The sequence below is a fragment of the Paramisgurnus dabryanus genome, chromosome 17 (assembly GCF_030506205.2).
Source record: "Paramisgurnus dabryanus chromosome 17, PD_genome_1.1, whole genome shotgun sequence".
NCBI classification, from domain to species: Eukaryota; Metazoa; Chordata; class Actinopteri; order Cypriniformes; family Cobitidae; genus Paramisgurnus; species Paramisgurnus dabryanus.
In genome coordinates this window covers 34,875,177-34,896,248 of record NC_133353.1, presented here as the reverse complement: position 1 = coordinate 34,896,248, position 21,072 = coordinate 34,875,177, and the positions used below count along the sequence as shown (strand labels likewise).

At 36.7% G+C, this 21,072-nt stretch overlaps 1 long non-coding RNA gene and 3 pseudogenes across 1 annotated transcript; all 4 read right to left on the bottom strand.

Annotated features, from left to right (window-relative positions):
• Positions 1–46: 46 nt before the first annotated feature.
• On the bottom strand, positions 47–5,646 carry LOC135749072 (uncharacterized; annotated as a pseudogene).
• A 1,718-nt stretch (positions 5,647–7,364) lies between these two features.
• On the bottom strand, positions 7,365–10,861 carry LOC135778281 (uncharacterized; annotated as a pseudogene).
• A 1,264-nt stretch (positions 10,862–12,125) lies between these two features.
• LOC135749104 (uncharacterized) overlaps positions 12,126–21,072 on the bottom strand; it is a 29,582-nt pseudogene continuing 20,635 nt past the window's right edge.
• LOC135749106 (uncharacterized) lies at positions 18,088–20,674 on the bottom strand. The gene is made up of 3 exons (XR_010532285.1): positions 20,545–20,674; positions 19,953–20,099; positions 18,088–19,686 (listed from the first exon to the last, which is right to left on the bottom strand). It is a non-coding gene; the product is annotated as an uncharacterized lncRNA (long non-coding RNA).

Below are 21,072 nucleotides of genomic sequence, written 5' to 3'. Positions count from 1 at the left end.
AAACTGAAGGAATAATGCAAAATGTAAACGTATTTGATATCTCACTTTATTAACTTGGGATTTTTCATCCTTCAAATTTGGTTGGGTGGTAAATGAGTTTTAATAACACATTTTTATATATATAAAAAAAATGTTATGTGTTGTGACAAGCTCAGAACACATTTAATATCTGACTTTACAGGGACACAGGTGCCACTAGGTTCAATGGGAATTTGGTGTGATGCCCATCCTTATACTGCCAAATATATGACTGCCCAGCGACAACTGATCCCTTTCTTTGTGCTCTTGCAGCTCTTTTAAATCCTTTAATAATAATAATAATAATAATAATTATTATTATTATTATTTGGAATAAAAACACAATTGTGAAAACCGGTATATAATTAAAATCGACACAACTTAAACGTTTGAATGGTTTACATGCGCTGTCAATACAGTTCATTACCACCTTTTGAGTTACAACAACTTAATGCTCAGATCACATTGGTAGACTTGTTCATTCGTCATCCGGAAAAGAAGAAATTCTATACAGTAGTAAAAAACCTTTGCTTTTCACAATGTGAATAAAAATCAATTGTTTTTGTTCCTGCATAATATCGGGTCAACATTTGTGCTAAATATACACTAAATATAAATATATGCTAAATATACATTTACAGTGTGTATAGAGTTTAAGGCGCTATGATGATTTCAAGTGTAGTTTGTTAATTAGTTTTTTTTTTCTGATGAGTCTTGAGACTTCCGGAATGAGTGATTCAAGGAGCTTTATTGTCATTTTAACCATACACTCCCCTAAAGGATTACAAGGAACACCATACTAATATTGTGTTTGACCCCCTTTCACCTTCAGAAGATGCCTTTAGTGATGCACCGAAATGAAAATTCTTGGCCGAAACTGAAAACCGAAAAAAGGAAACCAAGGCCGAAAAACCGAAACACCGAAATAAATTATTACCGTATGCCAATTATTAGTACAAATGCATTTATGGCCATCACTGTGTACCAACTTTACTAGGGGTGTGTGACGGATCAAAAAACTCACAGTTTGGATCACATTACAGTTTTTGAGGCACAGGGCAGATTATTTTTCGGATCAGCAAAAAGCAGGTGGGAAAAATCTAATAAACAATAAAGAAATTGCAAACATTTATAAAAGAGAACAAAGTTGTACATTAATAAGGTCTGAAATTAGCATTAGGTAAAGAAATCAAATTAAATGAATCATAACACAATCAATTAAATATATTATTATTTTTTAGAGCTATTTGTCTCTTTGTCATGGGTTGTTTGATTAACATTAATGACACAGACTTAAGTAGGTTAATCTGACTGTAATCTATACATACTCTTAAGACATAAACAAATGTTTTTATTAGAAAAAGAATACTGTAGAGAGAATTTTGTTTATATGTGCCTTGTCAATAACAGCGAGATTTTATGTTTGCTTGTTTTTTTTTTACGCGTTTCTCTAGTATGTGCACTATTGAGGGCACTTAAACGCATGCACATACAGAGACCGAGGGTGAATCCCAAACAGCGCAACAGTCGCTCCACATAAAAACGTTACGTTGTGTTTCGTTGCTTTATTCGCCAAATGTATGTTAATGGATTACAGTATGAGACACATTAGCGCGACTCTCTCTAAAGTTTACACATCAAGACATGCTTAATCTTTGCAGACGCGTGCAAACAGCTCGACCGTGAGTGAAACCTGCTTGAGCACGAAGGGGAGGGGTGGGAGACGACTGATCACCGTGAGTGAAACCCAAGCGCTACCGCACAGATGGGAGGGGCGCGGTTGACATTCATTTTCGGTTTACATTTTCGGCTGGATTTTTTATTTCGGCCCGAAACCGATAATGCCATTTTCGGCCGAAATTTTCGGCGACTGAAATTTCGGTGCACCCCTAGATGCCTTAACTCTTTCACCGCCAGCGTTTTTAAAAAAAGTTGCCAGCCAGCGCCAGCGTTTTTCATGATTTTCACCAAAGTTTAATGCCTTCCAGAAAATGTTCTTCTTTAAATAAATAAACATACCATATACCACATGAAAGAACAGACCCTCTGCTTTCAAACAAAAAAAAAAACGTTTCATCCTACCTTTAGTGGTTCTTTTGCAATCAGCTTTTGAATATGGGTAGGTTTTTACAAAAACACCATTTTTGAGCAAAAAGCAAAAATAATTCCATATTTGTGACGGACTTTTCATAGAGATCCCATTCAGAGCGATCTTTAGAACAGACACGGACATGCAGAAGCTTGCCATAGCGCAATACTTCCGGTTTTAAAAAGTTGCGGAAAGGCGCCACCTGGTGGATAATAGCGGTATTGCGTAAAGACGGAAAATCTCATCATTGGCGGGGAAGCGTTTTCTCTTAATTGACGAGATATCTCGTCAATGGCGGGGAAAGAGTTAATTCTACATGGCATTGATTCAAAAAGGTGCTGAAAGCATTCTTTAGAAATGTTGGCCCATATTGATAGGGTAGCATCTTGCAGTTGTTGGAGATTTGTGGGAAGCACATCCAGGGCACGAAGCTCCCGTTCCACCACATCCCAAAGATGCTCTACTGGGTTGAGATCTGATGACTGTGGGGGTCATTTTAGAACAGTGAACTCATTGTCATGTTCAAGAAACCAATTTGAAATGATTCGAGCTTTGTGACATGATGCATTATACTGCTGGAAGTAGACATCAGAGGATGAGTACATGGTGGTCATAAAGGGATGGACATGATCAGAAACAATGCTCAGGTAGGCTGTGGCATTTAAACTATGCCCAATAGGCACTAAGGGGCCTAAAGTGTGCCAAGAAAACATCCCCCACACATTACACCACCACCAGCCTGCACAGTGGTAACAAGGCATGATGGATCCATGTTCTCATTCGGGACTCTACCATCTGAATGTCTCAACAGACCAGGACCACACCCTTAAATGCATTGAAGCAACTGCCATGTGATTTGTTGATTAGATAATTGCATTAATGAGAAATTGAACAGGTGTGAATTACACAGTGAAACGAAACATTATAGTGCTACACAGAACTACAGAGAGTCACATATACAACACAGAGCTACACTAGGAAAAAAATCAAGAAGTGGTAACAAGGTTTCTCTCTAGAACTCATGGGTCTCCATGCCATCTGATCGAACAAGAGTTCTCCAGTATGTCACTTAATGTTCATGGCGATTAAAACTTTCCACAAACCCTACAGTGATGAGGTTTCTCTCAAGTGTGAACTCTCTGATGAACTCTGAAAGTAGATGGATCAGAGAAGCTTTTTCCACAGTAAGAGCAGACGTAAGGTTTTTCTCCAGAATGAATTCTCTCGTGGACTTTTAGGGAACCTGACTGAGTAAACGCCTTGTCACACTGAGAGCATTTGTAAGGTTTTTCACCTGTATGAGTTCTCTGGTGTCTCACTAAATGTTCACGATGATTAAAACTCTTCCCACAAACACTGCAGTGATGAAGTTTCTCTCCTGTGTGAAGTCTCTGATGAACTCTAAAATGAGATTGACAAAAGAAACTTTTTTCACAGAGAAAGCAGACGTAAGGTTTCTCCCCAGAATGAAGTCTCTCATGGATTTTTAAGGAACTTGAACGAGTAAATGTCTTGTCACAGTGAGAACATTTGTAAGGTTTTTCACCTGTATGAGTTCTCTGGTGCATCACTAAATGTTCACGCTGATTAAAACTCTTCCCACAAACACTGCAGTGATGAGGTTTCTCTCCAGTGTGAAGTCTCTGATGAACAATTAAAGTAGCTGAATTAGAGTAGCTTTTTCCACAGTGACAGCAGATGCAAGGTTTTTCTCCTGTGTGAACTCTCTGATGAACCCTCAAACGAAATGGATTATAAAAGCTCTTACCACAGTAAGAGCAGACATAAGGTTTCTCCCCAGTGTGAAGTCTCTGATGAACTCTGAATTGTGATGGATCAGAGAAGCTTTTTTCACAGAGAGAGCAGACGTAAGGTTTTTCTCCAGTGTGAATTCTCTCGTGGATTTTTAAGGAGCTTGATTGAGTAAACGTCTTGTCACACTGAGAGCATTTGTAAGGTTTTTCACCTGTATGAATTCTCTGGTGTCTCACTAAATGTTCACGATAATTAAAACTCTTTCCACAAACACTGCAGTGATGAGGTTTCTCTCCCGTGTGAACTCTCTCATGGATTATCAGATGAGATGCATCACTGAAACGTTTATCACAGTATGAACATGGATAGAGTTTCTCTTGAGAGTGTGTTTTTTCGTGTGACTTTAAAGAGCATGACTGTGTGAAGGTTTTTCCACATTGACTGCACTGATACGGTCTCTCATTGGTGTGTGAACACACATGTTTATTCAGATTGGCTCGCTGGTTGAATCTCTTCTCACAGTGAGGACACTCATACAGTTTCTCTCCTGTGTGAATTCTCTTATGAATACCAAGACTTTTTTTGCTGCTGTAGTATTTGCCACAATCATTGCAGTAGAAAGGTTTTTCACCACTGTGTCCCTTCATGTGGCTTTTCAGCTGAAATAAGAAATCAAAATCCTTCCCACATTGTTCACAGTTAAACGGCTTCTTCTTCGTCTCTCTTTGCTCTTCTGAATGAAGTTTCTTCTCTTGAGTTTGTGCTGTCAGTCGCTCTTCTGATGTTGAGGGCGTTATTTCTCCATCACAACATGATTCGCTCTTCATTTCTGAAAGAAACACAACACAATCTTTTTCTATATTCACACAGAGACAGAAGACAGATGCCAGTCCTGTTATTACAGCTGGGTCATTAGGACTGCAAAACAACTAATTGTGACTAATCGTTTGCAGAATAAAGTTTTCGTTTACATCAGGTAAATAAACTTGTAAAAATACAACAATAATACAGATGACACATACCTGAGAGAATAAACTCATGAACATCATTATGATTGTCTTCATATTCATCTGCTCTGGGTTCTGTTTTTATCTCCATCATCAGGTTCCCACAGTCCTCCAGTTTAACTGAACACATCTTCAGTGTGGTCTGCAGGATCTGTTGCTGTTCTCCAGCGTTACAGACAGAATCCAGAGACTCTGTGGAGGTTTGATCCTCCTGTAAGCTCTGTTTACTGTCACACACTGTAGTGTCCTGAGTGTCTGTGGGCTTTGACTCAGTATAATCGAGTAAAGTGAGACTGAGCTCTGAGTTCTGTGTGTGTCTGGATTTCTCTTCAGAGAGTTTAGAGTCCAGCAGTGGCTGTGGTGTGCGGCTCTGATCTCTGCTCATCCACACTGAATCCAGACGTCCATCAGTCAAATACACTGAAGATTCACAACAATCCACATCCTAACAACACACAGAGTAAGATTATAATGATTTGATGTTGTCAAACAGGTAAATGATGTTTAAGCTGTACAAACCTCTCTCTTTAGTCCTTCATCTCCTCTTAACCTCAGCTTTGTCTCCAGTAACGCCACCTCTTTCTTCAGCTGAGAGATTTCTGTGATGAAATCCTCAATATCCAGCATAGACAGATCAGTTCCTACTGATTTACAGCACATCACATCCATCTCATCTCTCATCATCAACATCTCAACACTAAACAAAACAGAGACAAGACTCCGTTTACATTCAATAAAACACTCAAGAGAGAAAAACACTGAGCATTCACAAACACATCACACGCGAGCTCTTTCTTTGTTTCTTTCTTGGGTTTAACTGCAGAGCGCCCCCTACTGTAATGGCGAGAGAAGACGCTCAATACTTCTTCTAGGATTTGGCAAACTAACTTAAAGGTGCATTCCCGCCCCCTACTGAAAAGGAGTGTGAAGTGCATAACAGAAAGGATGTTTAAAGCTAGAACTACTATAGTAGATATAGCTAAGCGTTACACAAAAGGGAGCTTGTTGATTGTACAATTTATTTATATATAATACTTACGTTTAGTAAGCTTCTAGTAATAATTCAGATCACCATGGCAAAAGCATGGCACCTTATTTCTACATAGTACACCCTGAAGAACATGGTAAGTCAAAGACATATTGCACGTGAGCGAATAATCAAATAAATATCTTGCAGATGTAGAATGCAGACTTCAGATAGACATCTTCAAAATACATACTGTACATACTGTTTTACATTTAGACTGGCTTGACCGCAATTTAAAAAAAGCTGCAAACTCGCATAAAAATTAACATTGATTTCGTTTTACCTCACGGACTTACATTAACGGTTCGTGTTTCTCTTTCTTTCTTTATTTAGTTACTTATCTACCCAGCAGACACGTTCAGTTTCACTTCTCCCTTACATCATATTATCTTCATAAATCAATCGATCGGAAATCATTAAATATAATTATATATTTTTGTTCACACATTTTAAATGAAGAAAGATATAACAAAATTATCTAAAATAAAAAGAAATGACTGACAAAACATTTCATTCACTTTAACGAATCTTACCACAGCAGCTTAGCCGCTAGCTATCTCTGATTTACATCAATCAAAAGCTTCTAAGATTATCTCCATATGGTTAAAATCGACGAGAACAACTGAAATATATATTTGTTATCTCATATTTAAGTTACTTAATGACGAAAGAAAGAAAAGAAATCCATAAAAATAATGTTTGTCTCTGAGGTAAAAAAACGGCCGTGAGTAACGCGCGTTCCCAAGCGCGTGCTGGAAGAGCGAAGCAGAGAAGCGCGTGTTGCAGCAGTGCAGCGCGCACATCAGACTTGCGCACTAAAATAGGAATACACTGATTTAAAGATGTTTTCACTTAATTTCCTCACAAAATTGTATGGATAGCAGCAGCAAACACACACGGAGCAGTGGGCATTCACTGCGCTGCCCTGGGAGTTTTACCAAGTTTATCATCCATTCTCGTTATATCTTAAAAAAAACCTATAGCGACGTTTTCTATAGGTTATACAGTAGAAACTAAAAATAACTTACAAGGAACATTCTGGGAAGGTTTTCCTTAGGTTATAAAATTAAATCTAAAAATAACCTGCAGGGAACGTTCTATTTATGTTATTATAAAATTACCTGCAGGAAACACCCAGAACGTTTTCATTTGGTTACCACCCTGCTGAAAAAAACAATAAAACCATTAGAGAAAATTCTAATGGGTTTATTGGGAATTTTATTGGTTCTAATGGAATATGGCCCAAAACACACTACAGTGTAGTGGTTTGAATGGTAAAAGCTGATGGTTCCTATTGGTATTTTAATGGTAACCATTAAAATTTTCTGTAATGGTTTTATTGTTTTTATTCAGCACGGCAAAAATGTAACCAAATGGGAACATTAGGAGAACGTTCTGTGTTTGCTGGGAATAAACACGACTGAGATGATGTTGGTCAGGTATTTTCATAACAATACAGTATATTTATAATGCAATGCTAATAGGTGACCAGATTTCTAAAATGAAAACGGGGACTTTATTGTCAATTCAACCATAGCCTATAGCTGATGCAACACACAGTGAAACGAAACATTATAGTGCTACACAGAATGACAGAGAGTCACATTTACAACACAGAGCTACATTAGGAAAAAAAAATCAAGTGGTAACAAGGTTACTCTCCAGAAGTAATGGGTCTCCAGGCCATCTGATCGAACAAACATCTTATCACACCGAAAGCATTTATGAAGTCTTTCACCTGTGTCAGTTCTCCAGTGTGTCACTTAATGTTCATGGTGATTAAAACTTTCCACAAACCCTACAGTGATAAGGTTGCTCTCAAGTGTGAAGTCTCTTATGAACTCTAAAATAAGATGGATCAGAGAAACTCTTACCACAGTAAGAGCAGACGTAAGGTTTCTCCCCAGTGTGAACTCTCTGATGAACTTTAAAATAAGATGGATCAGAGAAGCTTTTTCCACAGAAAGAGCAGATGTAAGGTTTCTCCCCAGTGTGAATTCTCTCATGGACTTTTAAGGAGTTTGATTGAGTAAACGTCTTGTCACACTGAGAGCATTTGTAAGGTTTTTCACCTGTATGAGTTCTCTGGTGTGCAACTAAATTTTTATGCTGATAAAAACTCTTCCCACAAACACTGCAGATGTAAGGTTTCTCCCCAGTGTGAACTCTCTCATGAACTATCATATTAGATTTAAACCTAAAACATTTATCACAGTATGAACATGGATAGAGTTTCTCTTGAGAGTGTGTTTTTTCGTGTGACTTTAAAGAGCATGACTGTGTGAAGGTTTTTCCACATTGACTGCACTGATACGGTCTCTCATTGGTGTGTGAACGCACATGATTCTTTAAAATGTATTGGTGGTTGAATCTCTTCTTACAGTGAGGACACTCATACAGTTTCTCTTCTTTGTGAATTCTCTTATGCATACTAAGACTTTGTTTGCTGCTGTAGTATTTGCCACAATCATTGCAGTAGAAAGGTTTTTCACTGTGTGTCCTCATGTGGCCTTTCAGCTGAAATAAGAAAACAAAATCCTTCCCACATTGCTCACAGTTAAACGGCTTCTTCTTCATCTCTCTTTGCTCTTCTGAATGAAGTTTCTTCTCTTGAGTTTGTGCTGTCAGTCGCTCTTCTGATGTTGAGGACGTTATTTCTCCATCACAACATGATTCACTCTTCACGTCTGAAAGAAACAGATACAATTAAATTCTCTTTTCACTTTTATTTACACAAAGAAGGATGAACTGAGATTCTGTATCTTTTTCTATATTCACACAGAGACAGAAGACAGCTGTCAGTCCTGTTATTACAGCTGGGTCATTAGGACTGCAAAACAACTAATTGTGACTAATCATTTGCAGAATAAAGTTTTTGTTTACATCATGTGTGTGTTTGCAGCATTATATTTATATGTAATTTTAACATTTGACAGATTAGGTGTGTGTTTTACAAAAGATTAATCAACACCTGTGGAACATTTCTATGATATTTCTTAACCAATCGGAATAGCGGCCTGTGGTATAAACATAATTATAAAACAGGCAGTTCTGGTTCTTTATTCTGATTGGTTGAAACGCGTTCTAAGCCTGATAAAATACCCCGGTAACCCCACGGTTCAGACCGCATTACATAAGTATCACTGCGCCACTGTTGTTGCGATTTATGAAAATAAACACCTCAGTCTTTAATCATATTTTTAATTTGTCTACAATTGCACATTTAATGGCGATATCCAGATAAATGGCAATAAATATTGTAGAGTCATCTCGTCAATAGAGAGAAAATATTCCCTGAGGAGTTTCTACCTCAAATTCATATTTCCGCTATCCACTGCACTGGGTGGCGATCTTACCCAACTTAAACACTGATGCATTCACTCAACACTAACAAAAGTTCTTCCCCAAAATAGAATTATCTCCGCTTTTAGCTGAAAATTTGAGAGGTGATAAGAGAACAAATGAAGGTAGGATGAAAAGGGTTTTTTAGCGAAGGAGGGGTCTGTTCTTTCATTTGATATTTTATGTTTATTTAAAGCAGATCATTTTTCTGTAAGGCATTAAACTAAAACTGGGTGGCAACTTTAAAAAAAAAACGCTGATGAGGAAAAAGTTAAGCATGCTTCCAAACATATTTGATAATCCCTTCAACAGTTGTACGATACAAATGTTAATGTATAAATAAGATGAATGTTGATTTATGAAAATAAACACCAGTCTTAAATCATATTTTTATTGTGTCTTTGCTGCGCCTGTGTTGTTGGGAACTGCGCTCTGATGCAGTCACACTTGATTCTGAGGAACTACTTTGTTTGGTGGAAGAGTAATATTTGTACTATTATAATTACAACTTATTTGTGTTTTATTTTATTAAATCCTGCTACCCATATGTAGTAACCATTTTATAAAAGCAATAAGCCCCGCAAAGCAGTGGTGTTACAGCCAAACAATACCCCTTTGCTGTTATAAAATGCACTGGTAACCCATTGCTTTGCGGGGCTTATTGCTTTATTATCATATACAGTACACACACACACACACACACAATGAAACAAAAAACGTATATTCTGCAAATAATTAGTCATGATAAACTGTTTGGTTAGCAAGTTTGTGACTTAAAACTCCTTTCATAAATCAGGTACACCAATGACAGGTACATAAACTTGTAAAAATACAACAATAATATAGAGGACACATACCTGAGAGAATAATCTCATTGTCTTCATATTCATCTGCTGTGGGTTCTGTTTTTATCTTCATCATCAGGTTCCTGCAGTCGATGAGTTTAACTGAACACATCTTCAGTGTGGTCTGCAGGATCTGCTGCTGTTCTCCAGCGTTACAGACAGAATCCAGAGACTCTGTGGAGGTTTGATCCTCCTGTAAGCTCTGTTTACTGTCACACACTGTAGTGTCCTGAGTGTCTGTGGGCTTTGACTCAGTATAACCGAGTAAAGTGAGACTGAGCTCTGAGTTCTGTGTGTGTCTGGATTTCTCTTCAGAGAGTTTAGAGTCCAGCAGTGGCTGTGGTGTGCGGCTCTGATCTCTGCTCATCCACACTGAATCCAGACGTCCATCAGTCAAATACACTGAAGATTCACAACAATCCACATCCTAACAACACACAGAGTAAGATTATAATGATTTGATGTTGTCAAACAGGTAAATGATGTTTAAGCTGTACAAACCTCTCTCTTCAGTCCTTCATCTCCTCTTAACCTCAACTTTGTCTCCAGTAACGCCACCTCTTTCTTCAGCTGAGAGATTTCTGTGATGAAATCCTCAATATCCAGCATAGACAGATCAGTTCCTACTGATTTACAGCACATCACATCCATCTCATCTCTCATCATCAACATCTCAACACAAGACCATGTTTACATTCAATAAAACACTCAAGAGAGAAAAACACTGAGGAAACACAAACATATCATACGCGAGCTCTTTCTTTCTTTCGTTAGTGGGTTTATCGTCGGACTAAAGAGCTGCAGAGCGCCTCCTGCTGTACTGGAGAGAGAAGACGCTCAACACTTCTTCTTCTTCTTAGGATTAAATGGCGGTTGGCAAACAAATTAAAGGTGCCTCCCGCCACCTCCTGACAAGGAGTGTGAAGCGCATAACGGAAAGAAAGTTTAAAGTTAGACCTACTTAAAAAAAGGATTTATCAACATAATTTTATATTTATCTGGTCGTTCATTACACAAAAAGGTTGATGTTTCTTCATGGTGTGGTAAAGGCTGTCGCAATACTGATTTTTATCAAGTCTCAGGGACTACATACTTACCTGCACAGTAGTTAGCAATTTAGGTGGATGTCCAATTACTTAGAAAGTGAAACAACCTAACCGATTAAAGTAACTTCATGCAATTTATTTGTTAACATTAATTAATTCAATACGGTTTTTGTTATTAATAATAAATGTTATCTTCATCTATAAGCAGTAATTTTTCCCTCATTAGATTTTTTTAAATTAAGCAAATATTGCATAAATATGCAAAATCAATGTTTTTTTTAGTTTCACAATCAGTGTTCATATGTTTCTCAGATACTGTAATTATATATTTTAAATATTCATTCATTTTTCATATCAGCAATGCATCTGCCATCAAAAAACCCATATTGGTTGTCGCCCACTAAGAGAGAGATGCTAGTGAAGTCAAAATTGTTAAAGTGGCAAAATAGTAGAAGTTTACAGGAGTAAATAAACATTTCTGCTACATGAAATCTTTTAAAAGGTTGTATTGTTTTGTTATGTTGAAGAATGAAAGGAAAATGGGAACCGTAATAAAAGGAGTAAATTAGAGTACTAGAGGCCAGATTTACTTTGTTTGGATTTTTGAGGAACATTTATCTTTATTTAAGTTAAAGTGTTTTTAACAAAATGTGTTATGCTACAGTTTTAAAATGATAATACAGAGAACACGTAGATAAAAAATTGTTTATAAAGCTGCCATAAATGGGGAAAAATATCCTAAGAGGACCGTGTCTTGGAATCACTAGATTTGGGCTAAGCCCCCAATGTCTAACTCCGCCAGTGCACTAATATTCTCTAATTTTCCACATCTCACCGGCTTTTCGAGGACATCCAAGAAATACAGGTTCAATGTCAGTTTGATGTGAAGCCCATCCGTACGCTGCCAAATATATGACTGCCCGGTGACTGACCACTTACTTTGTGCTCTTGCAGGCCTTTTTAATGTTTTAATAAGAACAATAAAACTCAATAATAATTTTCTTTATTTCAGTTTAATGTACAGCTGATTTAGAACAAATGCAAAAGTGCTATATAAATAAAATCAACTCCACTCAAAACCTTTCAATGGTTTACATGCGCTGTCAATACAGTTCAGTGGTTTATTTTTCTCTCTCCACAGATCAAGCAGTGGTAGGTTTCTCCCTTCTGTACATTTTCTAATAGATTTGTAAGCAGTAAACGTCTTACCACACTGAAAGCACTTCTAAGATTTATCACCCGTATGAGTTCTTTGGTGTTTCACTAAACTTCCTTTCTGATTAAAATGCTTCCCACAAACACTGCAGACGTAAGGTTTCTCTCCTGTGTGACTTCTTTCATGAATTTTTAAGGAACCTGATATAGCAAATGTCTTGTCACACTGAGAGCATTTGTAAGGTTTTTCACCTGTATGAGTTCTCTGGTGCGTAACTAATTGGTAACTTTGACTGAAACTCTTCCCACAAACACTGCAGTGATAAGGTCTCTCTCCAGTGTGAACTCTCTGATGAATGTTTAAGGAAACTTTCTGAATAAATGTCTTACCACACTGAGAGCATTTGTAAGGCCTCTCACCTGTATGAGATCTTTGGTGTTTCACTAAACTTCTATTCTGATTAAAACGCTTCCCACAAACACTGCAGACGTAAGGTTTCTCTCCTGTGTGACTTCTTTCATGAATTTTTAAGGAACCTGATATAGCAAATGTCTTCTCACACTGAGAGCATTTGTAAGGTTTTTCACCTGTATGAGATCTCTGGTGTGTAACTAATTGGTGACGTTGACTGAAACTCTTCCCACAAACACTGCAGTGATGAGGTTTCTCTCCAGTGTGAACTCTCTGATGAATGTTTAAGGAAACTTTCTGAATAAAGGTCTTACCACACTGAGAGCATTTGTAAGGCCTCTCACCTGTATGAGATCTCTGGTGTGTAACTAATTGTTGACGTCGAATGAAACTCTTCCCACAAACATTACAGTCATAAGGTTTCTCTCCAGTGTGAATTCTTTGATGAACTGTGAAAGTAGATGGATTAGAGAAGCTTTTTCCACAGATCGAGCAGACGTAAGGTTTCTCTCCTGTGTGAAGTCTCTCATGGATTTTTAAGCCACTTAATTTAGTAAACGCCTTGTCACACTGAGAGCATTTGTGCATTTTTATACCTATACGATTTCTCTGTTGTGTCAATACATGTACACAATGATTAAAACACTTCCCAAAAACACTGCAGGGATGAGGTTCCTTTGCTTTGTTAAGTCTCTGATGAACATCAAGACTTTGTTTGCTGGAGTAATTGCCAAATTTAGTGCAGTGGAAAGGTTTTTCCCTACTATGTGTCCTCATGTGGCTTTTCAGTTGAAATAAGTAATCAAAATCCTTCCCACATTGCTCACAGTTAAACGGCTTCTTCTTCGTCTCTCTTTGCTCTTCTGAATAAAGTTTCTTCTCTTGAGTTTGTGCTGTCAGTCGCTCTTCTGATGTTGAGGACGTTATTTCTCCATCACAACATGACTCACTCTTCACGTCTGAAAGAAACACAATACAATTAAATTCTCTTTACACTTTCATTTACACAAAGGATGAATTGAGATTCTGTATCTTTTTCTATATTCAGTCATTAGGACTGCAAAACACATTGTGACTAATCGTTTAAAAAAAATAAAAGTTTTTGTTTACATCATCATGTGTGTGTGTTTGCAGTGTTAAATATTTACATATAATTTTTAAAGTTTGACAGGTTAGGTGTGTGTTTTACAAAAAAAAAAAAAATCTCAAACAATCAGGGGTGCGTTTCCCAAAAGCATCGTTACTAACCAAGTTAGAAACTTTGTTGATTGGAATGCAATTTCCCATTGCCAACCAATTAAGTTGCTGACAGGGTAGCAACGATGCTTTTGGTAAACGCACCACAGAATAGCAGCACAGTGGTATAAGTAAGGAATAATTGATGATGGGCTGTTGAATTATTAGAAAAATAATGCACACCCGAGGTGGCGTCGTGGCCGTTACATTATTATGCATTGTTTTTCAATAATTCAACAGCCCGGAGTCAATTATTCTGCTTATACTACGGTTACCACACCTCCAGACATTAAAAAAAAAATCTTTCCCAAATTGCTCACAGTTAAACGGCTTCTTCTTTGTTTGAGTTTGTGCTGTCGGTCGCTCTTCTGATGTTGAGGGCGTTATTTCTCCATCACAACATGATTCACTCTTCTTGTCTGAAAGACAATACAATTAAATACTCTTCTCACTTTTATTTACACAAAGAATGATGATTTGAGATTCTGTATCTTTTTCTATATTCACACAGAGACACAAGACAACTGTAAGTCCTGTTATTACAGCTGGGTCAATAGGACTACAAAACAACTAATTGTGACTAATCGTTTGAAAAAGAAAAGTTTTCTTTACATCATATGCGTGTTTTTGCAGTGTTAAAATATTTATATATATATAATTTCTAATGTGGTGTGCGTTTTACAAAAAAATCCAACCAGTCAGAATAGCAGCACAGTGGTATAAGTAAGGAATAATTGACGACAGGCTGTTGAATTATTAGAAAAATAATGCACACCCTAGGTGGCGTCTTGGCCGTTACACCTCGGGTGTGCATTGTTTTTCAATAATTCAATGGCCCGGAGTCAATTATTCCGCTTATACTACGGTTACCACACCTCAAGACATCGAAAACAAAATCTTTCCCACATTGCTCACAGTTAAACGGCTTCTTTTCTGTTTGAGTTTGTGCTGTCAGTCGCTCTTCTGATGTTGAGGGCGTTATTTCTCCATCACGACATGATTCACTCTTCATGTCTGAAAAGAAACACGATACAATTAAATTCTCTTCTCACACAAAGAAGGATGAATTGAGATTCTGAATCTTTTTCTATATTCACACAGAGACACAAGACAACTGTAAGTCCTGTTACTACAGCTGAGTCATTAGGACTGCAAAACAACTAATTGTGACTACACTCAAAAAAATTGTTTGTTCAATCAACATAATTGAATTAAGGAAAACTTTTCCACGAAATTAGATTAGGCTTGTACAACAAGAATACAATAAGGTAATTTAAACAAATAATTTTTTGTTGCACCAACTTAATAAATATATTTATATTGGTTATAAAAATATCTTGTTCAATAAACTAAATTCAGTTAAGGAAAACTTTTCCACGCAATTATTTCTGGTCTGTTCAACAAAAACAAAACATGTTCATTCATGCAAAAAAGTCTAGTTAAACCAATTGTCAGTTTCTATATAATACTAATTAGCATAAGCACACGTTAGCATGCTAATGACACATTGGATGAACATGTGAAAAGAGACTGATCTTCAAACAGTCATTAACACAGTTAGTGCTTTTTAAAATAAGTACATATGTCACATCCACAACTTAACCACAAGCGCCACTCTTCTGTACGATGGTAACCAAACAATTCGTAAAAATATAACACAAAATCTTCTAAATCAATAAGATAAACCAACATTAAACACTATAAAGTATTTCTCTTTACCTAAAAATGCATAAAATAACACTTAATTTAAAAAAATACTCTCCAAAGGCAGTTGCATGCAAAGCATGCTGGGAAATACAGATTCATGGCCCAGTAAGTAATAGCAACAAAAATCATTAATGTGGTCCCAATATAAAATTATTGAGTTCATGTAATTTTTTTAAATTTAAGCAGATTGAACATTATAAAAATAGGTTGAGACAAAAAAATAAAAAATTGTGTTGTATTAACTTGTATAATTTAAGTAAATTAAACAAGGTGCAAAAATATTTTTTTTGAGTGTAATTGCTTGAAAAATAAAACATTTCGTTTACATCACGTGTGTGTTTGCGCTGTTAAATACTTATATATAATTTGTTTCACAGGTTAGGTGTGCATTTTACAAAAACGCATCTGGCGGCCATCTTACCACAGGGCGCTCGCTTGCTCGCTCGTAGCATTGTGTTTTTAATGATGCAGGTTCTTTTAATTGACCATAACTTGATTAATTTTCTAAAGATTTTCAAACGGTTTGGTTTGTTATAAACGACAAAGATGTATCTATGAAACTGCATACTTAAACTAAAAAAATAATAATGAAACATGTTAAAGCATCCAGAAATATAGCCATATTTGTAAGAAACCAAAACATTTGAAAATCGGTAGAAAATTGAGCAAGTTATGGTCATTTGAAAGTACATGCATCATTAAAACACAATGCTATGATTGAGTGAGCTGCCTGTGGTAAGATGGCCGCCAGGTGATGACGTTAGAGACTCCGCTGTAACTCATCTAGCCTTTATTATACATATCTAGGGTTTTGGACTCAAATCACTATTGAGAGTATGACCATTTCTTCTGCGTCTCATAAAACGGCTCTTTTGCTTCTTCCAAAATGTCATTTTAATGCTGGCAATGGAGGCTTGAGGCGTTGATAGAATTCTAATGCAGTTATTAATAAAGTTATTAGAAAGAGAGCGACAAGAGACATAGAGAGAGAGAGAAAAAAGAAAGAGAGAGCAAGATTGTGTGAACCAGGCTACCTCTGTGCGTTACCAAAACAGCGCTGTTATTGCCTTGGAAAATCATTTGTCATGTTGTTTTTGGTAGTCTGTTATTACAGTTAACTACACAAAGTGATATGGAACTGTAATGCGGTCAAGAGAGCTGCCTGGAACTATGTTTGCCGTGAGTTTCCCAGAAAATAATTACATACCCCAGAACGTTCATCATCAGCCAATCAGATTCAAACATTCAACGAACCCATAGTATATAAACATAATTATTATACACTTACACACATGAGGTAAACAAAAACGTATATTCTGCAAACAATTTGTCCCGATTAATTATTTGGTCATTTGGTTAGTGAGTTTGTGACTTAAAACTTCCTTTTAAAAATCAGGTATTCCCAAGGAAAGTTAAAAATATTAAAAATACAACAATAATATAGAGAAGACATACCCGAAATAATAATAAACTCCTGGCCATCACTATGTTTATCATTATATTCATCTGCTCTGGGTTCTGTTTTTATCTTCATCATCAGGTTCCTGCAGTCGATGAGTTTCACTGAACACATCTTCATTGTGGTCTGCAGGATCTGCTGCTGTTCTCCAGCGTTACAGACAGAATCCAGAGACTCTGTGGAGGTTTGATCCTCCTGTAAGCTCTGTTTACTGTCACACACTGTAGTGTCCTGAGTGTCTGTGGGCTTTGACTCAGTATAACCGAGTAAAGTGAGACTGAGCTCGGAGTCCTGTGTGTGTCTGGATTTCTCTTCAGAGAGTTTAGAGTCTAGCAGTGGCTGTGGTGGAACCACATCCACATCCTAACAACACACAGAGTAAGATTATAATGATTTGATGTTGTCAAACAGATGTCAAACAGAAATTATGTTGAAGATGTAGCCTACCATAAGTATATACACTAGATGTCGCCTTGGGGTTCTAAGCATGCGTCAAAACCGCCGCCATCGTAGAACAGGGGTCTTGTCATAGGAAGTTGCTAGGTAATGCCATAGATATGTATAAAGGCTAGATGGCTTACCGCTGAGTCCCTAATGGCATCACCTGGCGGCCATCTTACGACAGGACGCTCGCTCACTCGTAGCATTGAGTTTAATGGTAAAGGTACTTTTAAATGACCATAACTTGCTCAATTTTCTACCGATTTTCAAACGGTTTGGTTTTTTACAAACGTTATTAACGTGGCTATAATACTGGATGCTTTGACATGTTTCATGATTTTTTTATATATTTTTAGTATAGGTATGCAGTGTCATAGTTACATCTTTGACGTTTATAATAAACCAAACCGTTTGAAAATCGGTAAAAAATTAAGCAAGTTATGGTCATTTAAAAGTACCTGCATCATTAAAACTCAATGCTAGGAGTGAGCGAGCGCCCTGTCCTAAGATGGCCGCCAAAATGCAGACGTTCCACTCAATTGCAAGAAGTCCTCGCTGCAGCTTGCAGCGCGATGACGTAGTGGATTAATCCAGTACGTAGTGGATGTTCAAACACGCATGCGCAGTAAATATAAATCCAAATCCAGTACGTACTACGTAGTGGATGCTGTAATACACATGCTCGGTTGTGTGTATTTGAACACAAACATTAACACATTCGCCGTGATAATGCCGATAAACGTATTTGCTGTGATCCTAGCTTAGTTAAGAAGTCATAAGTTTACGTGGATACCCACGTGCAAAATAATAACATGTTTTCGCGTGTCCAGTGCAGTTATTATCACATAATTCATCCCTAAAAGCTGATCGTATTGGATGAGTAGGCTACTGTAAACTCATATTACATTTTTAGCATTGTGTAATGTATTATCTTAACATGTGGCGTACACAGCCGGTATTAAACAATCATCTTTAAACAAGATAAGGTATATTAGCAATGATATGCAACGTTTTAATTAATAATTTATTTGAGTGTTGTATTGGAGTTATTAAAATTTATATATATAAATATATATTCATATTCAAGTTATTTACTGTTAAATCGAAACAAAAATAACTTGTCATTAATTTAAGTTGTTTATTTATTTAACTTTTACCCCACAGCTTATTCAATTCACTGATGATCGGTGACTGCAAATATCAAAAATTTTTAACAATAAACATTAGGCCTAAACATGAACTTAGTGAAAACCCAGCTATAGTCATCTTTCTGTGATTTACTAGTTTCTACATTAACTCATCCTACATAATGTAAACAACATTCTGTAAAAATATAACCTTGATATCTTTAATATTGAATCAGAATCTGCTTTATTGCCAAGTATGTTTTTGTCACATACAAGGAATTTCTCTTGGTGACATGTTACGGACATACATAGAATAACTAAGTAAAATTAAAGACAATAACACACTAGTCACATAAAAACAAAAATTATTTAAATAAGCAGTATGGTACAGTAAGTATATGTATAAATTTTCTCCTTTTTTACAATTGTGTGTAGTGATGCATGTATGGATGTTAAGATGCTGTTATTGTACAGATAGATAATAGGTGATATTTACAGTTTAGAATAGTATTTACAGATGTACAGTATGTGGTGATTATAAACAATATACAGTTACAGGTGTGGAAGTTATGGGTGCTTTTATTGTTTAGGTTTTAGCCTGAGGAACAAACGGTTGTTGTGTCTAGTATTCAGTGCTCTGTAGCGCCAAAGGGCAAAAGTTCAAAGAAAGTGTTGTCTGGGTGTGTGGGGTTGACTGAGTAAAATCATGTCAAATATCAAAATCAATGTGAGATTAATGAAAATAACACTTTGATGCTCAATATATCATAATTACATTTCAAGACTTATCCTGTTTTTTCACGGGCAAGGTCACATATAACTGACTGCAGTCAGGTCAGGTAAAGCTTTTGTCACAGTTTGATCTTAAATAGTTTAAGGTCAGTGCCACGCCACCACTGCTTTACTGATGCAGAATAGATGAACAATTCCTCCCTGGGACACCCTTCCTCCAACTCGACCAGGTGGACAGTCTGTAAATAAATCTCTACACCATGGAGAATGTGTTCCAGTTGACAACACCTATTTTAAGAAAGAAAAATAAATATTAAAAATTGACTTAAATGTATAGTCTAAATCTAGGGATACTTTATATGAATAAAAAAAACACTGTTACTACAGTATAAGCATACATATCCATTTACATTTACACGTTTGGCAGATGCTTTCATCCAAAGTGACTTACAGTAACATGCTTTATTTAGTATGTGTGTTCCCTGATGATATTTGCTAGTAATGTAATGCTCTACCAATTGAGCTATGGGAAAATGTTTAAATTAATAACTCACTGTCAAGCCAGACAACATGAGCCTTTTCCTTGAAAGATGCTTCACTAACAACATGGTGAAAAAGCTGGCATGTCAGAGACAGTCTGAGGAAAGCCACATCTCCATCTTCTTTAATGAGCAAGGGCATCTTGCCAAATCCAGTCAAATCTACAAAAAAAATCTCATTAAGTTGACCTTTTCAAATAAAAATGCAAAGGATTGTTAACATACAAGTACTAAGCCTCTTTTATAAAAAAACAATCCAGATGTATTAATTTAAGATTAAGTGATGGTTACAGTATGTGCACCTTGAAATTGCTGGGCAAATGTCCTTTTAAAAGACATTCATCTAGAACAATGCAATAGCAAAAAAAAAAAAAAACATTAGTTAGCCTAGCAAAATCAGGTTAGTTTTACATTAGACCTGCAGTCTGTCCACGGTTGGCATATATGCATATATATATATGTTCTGAAGTAATGTTATAAGATTTAAATGAGAATCGCTGTGAACATATTAAGCCACCTTTATACCGCTTCGGACACCTAACACTAACGTTACACAAGACTATACATGTTGAAACAACAAATCAGTAAATAAAGATTAATTACCTACCTTTATACAATCACTGTTGTTAAATAATCCATCGTTTTTCGGCAGATTCTTCTTGAAATACCAAAGCACGTGCGATTGTTCACCAATAACAACACACCACCGCGCATGCGCGTAACATTATATTCACGGCGCATGCGTGTTTAAACATCCACTACGTAATGGATTAATCCACCACGTCATCGCGCTGCAGGCTGCAGCGAGGGGTGTCTCCTCAATTGGCCAGCAGGGCGGGCGAGCCATCTAGCCTTTATACATATCTATGGGTAATGCTACCATCTCCCGAATTCATGGACGATGCCGGATTTTTGTGCTGCGTATGGATGGTAGGCCTACTAGCACTATGCATTACAGTTAGAAAGTAGATTTTCAAAATATCAAAACTTTACTTTTTTTCTGAACTCAATGCTAAATACATGTCGGACTGTTGAAACGTACCAAAAAAAAAAACAAGAAAATCGCATTCATTACGATTTATGGTGATTTTATTTCCGTTACACCATTGCCTTCAATGACGCTGATGCGGGGCTC